This window comes from Panthera onca, chromosome D1 (genome assembly GCF_046562875.1).
Source record: "Panthera onca isolate mPanOnc1 chromosome D1, mPanOnc1 haplotype 2, whole genome shotgun sequence".
NCBI classification, from domain to species: Eukaryota; Metazoa; Chordata; class Mammalia; order Carnivora; family Felidae; genus Panthera; species Panthera onca.
This window is the reverse complement of record NC_138348.1, coordinates 300,229-304,054: the sequence shown is the minus strand read 5'-3', so window position 1 is coordinate 304,054 and position 3,826 is coordinate 300,229.

Genomic DNA, 3,826 nt, shown 5'->3' with positions numbered 1-3,826 from the left:
TGTAGTCCCTGCGGCCGGGCCGCGGGGCACGCTGGGTCTCGTAGTCTCCGACGCCGCGGGTCAGAAGCAGTGCTTGCTGGGAAGGATGCCGCCTCGTTGCTAGGAAACCGGAGCCCGCGGGCCGGGTGAGCTGGCGTCTCCCCGCGTCCTGGCGCGTAGGGGCACCGCCAGACCCTCCTGCCCCGGCGGCGGGCCCCGAGCCTCTCGACCCCTTCGCCTTTCCGAGCGCCGGCCCTGGCCGCGCCGCAGCCTCGCCCGCGCTGCCTTGGAGCGTCTTCCCGCCGCGTGGTCGCACCCGCGTCCCTTTGGGGCGCCTCTCCACCCTCTATCCGAAGTGCGAGGGGCCAGGTGCCGCCAGCCGCTCGGGGCTCTAGTCCGCAGGGTCCGCGGGCAGGCGGGTGGTTCTTTCACGGGGTCTCCGCGGTCGCAATGCCGTGGATTTGCTGGTTTGGGTTGGCTCAAGTTGTTAATACGATGAGGGCCCCCGCAGAAAAAAAAGAAGAAGAAAAAAAAGGCCCCGAAGCTCTTTGCTTTGAAGAACAGTGGCAGCTCCTTTGAAGCTTCCCGCGCAGTTACATGTGACACTAGGTGTGTGCCCAAGGGAGGATACAGAACAGGACCCAGATGTCCGTGGCAACATGATTCTCAGTAGCCAGAGGGGCAAGCAAGCTGAGGTCCCAGAACTGGTGGATGGCTACCCAAAGTGTGGTCTGTCCGTCCAATCATGGGAACTCACTCGGCCCTAAACGAGGAACAAGGTGAACCTGGAAAGCATTATGCTCAGTGAAAGAAGCCAGTCCCAGAAGATTACATATTATATGATCCATTTACACGAAATATCCAGAATAGGCAAATTCATGGAGACATTAAGATTAATAGTTACCACGGGCTGGGAAAGGGAAGGGGGCTGGGGGAGGTGATTGCTAAAGGGTACTGGGTTTCTTTAAAGGGCCATGGAAATATTCTAAAATTGCGGTGATGGTTGCACACATCTGTGAATTCACTAAAATCTACTGAACTGCACACTCCAAATGGCTGAATTGTGTGATATGTGAACTACACCTCAAAACTGTGTTTAATGTATATGTATGTCTTTACCTTGTGAACCCTAAAAATGAAACTGTCAGTTACTTTGCAAGCAAAATGGGTTTATTCTGGAATAACATCGCAACCTAGGACAAGCTAGCCACAAGAAAACCATAGGCACGTCTTGGGAACAGAAGGGAGGGGAGCTCTTTTACAGAGGGAGGGAAGAGTTGGGGGAGGGAGCTGTTATAAACTAAAAGTCCATTCGAGTAAACCGAGAGTTGGAAGTATAGTGGCTTCTTATTGGCTGAGCTGTTGCCCCAGGAAGAGAAAATCTTGCTTCCTCTTGCTGGGGTTCTGAAGTACTATCCACCTGCAAGGTGTCTACCTTCCTGTTGGCTGTGTTGACTAGTGCTGTGCGTGAACGCTCCCCCTGCTGGCCTCCTAACTCCATTATTTTAAAATATTAAAAAAAATTTTTTTTAATGTTTATTTATTTTTGACAGAGAGAGAGAGAGACAGAGCTTGAGCCGGGGAGGGGCAGAGAGCGAGGAAGACGCAGAATCCGAAGCAGGCTCCAGGCTCTGAGCTGTCAGCACAGAGCCCGACATGGGACCCGAACCCACGAACTGTGAGATCATGACCTGAGCTGAAGTCCGTCGCTCAACCGACTGAGCCACCCAGGTGCCCCCAAAAATATTTATTTATTTTAGCGTGTGCAAGTGGGGGAGAGGCAGAGGGGACAGAGGATCGGAAGCAGGCTCTGTGCTGACACGCTGACAGCAGAGAGCCTGACGTGGGGCTCAAACTCACGAACCTCGAGATCATGACCTGAGCTGAAGTCAGACGCTCAACTGACTGAGCCACCCAGGTGCCCACCCTCCTGACTCCATTCTAAACGCGATTTCCTTTTATTTTCACATTTTCCCCTTTTGATCAAGATCGTTCTTTGAAAGCATCCTGATCAAGAGTCAGGTTTTCCATATTTAATGCTTTTGTCTCTCGGTGCTAGGGAGGACCTTTTCTGGTTGTCATGTTCCGTGATGGAGGGAAAGTGCACAGCAGTTGGAAACCACTTAAGGCCACGATGAGTAACAAGGAAGGTCAGGAGGGAGGACTCCCAGGTGCTCCCCATCTCTTGTGCGTGTTTATCAAGATCATAAGCATTGGAGATCATGGCTTTGGTACACCATTTTTACAAAAGTTTGACAGGTGACAAAATGCAAAACTTAGACAAAACAGAAGTAACACTACAATTCCAAATCGTGTGATGCTTCTAAACTAGGACCCTAGGTCTGAAAGTAGCCAACTGAAATATTTATTGGCCCCTGTTCTGACTTAGGGGAGAAGAGTTCTCCCCACAAAGGCAAACCTGGAGTCACATATGCCTCCTGGAGGTCCCCACTTGAAGCAGCCACAAAAGCAGAATAGTCAACGCCATGAGAGCGCACAGGATCAGGTGCGTTTGGGGGGTTAGAGTGCAGGTATAAACATGATGCAATGACTGATGACCTCTTTGCAATAGCAAAACCTCAAGGATGTATTAAAACTATGTTGTTATCTTGGGGCGCCTGGGTGGCTCAGTCGGTTGAGCGTCTGACTTCGGCTCAGGTCATGATCTCACAGTCCGTGAGTTCCAGCCCCACGTCGGGCTCTGTGCTGACAGCTCAGGGCCTGGAGCCTGCTTCGGATTCTGTGTCTCCGTCTCTCTCTCTGCCCCTCCCCCACTCTTGCTCTGTCTCTCTCTGTCTCAAAAATAAATAATAAAAACATTTTTAAAAATTAAAGAAAAAACTATGTTGTTATCTCAAAAGAACTGATTGGAAACAACTGTTACCCAATCAGACGGCCTGTGTGCTCGCTTCAGCAGCACATATACCAATCAGACAGCCTGTAAGGTTGCAAATTCAGAAGCTATGAATCTGGATAGGAATCCAGAGCCAGATCTCGTTCAGATGAAGGAAAGACTTGTGAATCCTGAGCCTTCTAACCATCCAGAAAAAACAGCTGAAAAGATGAATTTGTCACAGGTTCGTGATGAGGCTGTTTACAAAAGGCCATAATCAAAATAGATTTTGTCTTTCTCAAGGTTTTGGGAAATGCAGACAAGGGCATTGTCTTTCTGTGAAAGAGAGAAGCGGCAGCAGTGAGAAAAGGTACAGGGGCCTGTCTGGACGTCTCGGGACAGTGTCTCGTCAGATGTCCTGTGCTTCAATTCTGGGAAGTCCACTCTCAGGACACCAGCTGGTGTGCAGGGCTAGTCGGGGTTTGGTGCTGTCTTCAGATGCGTCGTGTGAGTCCAAGGGTCTATTCCCTGGAGTTTGGCAGCATGAGGGTTGGTTCAAAGTTCCTGATAAGGGCCTTTCCGGTGAGGTTGAAGAGAGCCTTTCTGGATGTGTCATTTTCCCACAAATGAAGTCTCCAGATTGCAAGCTATGATGCTTCAGGTCGTTGTCTCCAGGAGCCCACTGTGAAAAAGATTGCTCTACCAAAGCATGGTTACTTGCTTTTTAATGTTTATTTAGTTTTGAGAGAGAGAGAGAGAGAGAGAGGGAGCTAGCAGGGGAGGGGCACAGAGGGAGACAGAGAATCTGAAGCAGGCTCCCCGCCATCAGCACAAAGCCTGATGTGGGGCTGGAACCCACAAACCATGAGATCATGACCTGAGCTGAAGGTGGATGGATGCTCAATGGACTGAGCCACCCAGATGCCCCAAATCACGGTTACTTTCAATGGAAGCAATTAGGCCTTTACAGTACTGACGTGTATCTCCTTTTAGCAACTGTGGGTCAGGGAGGCA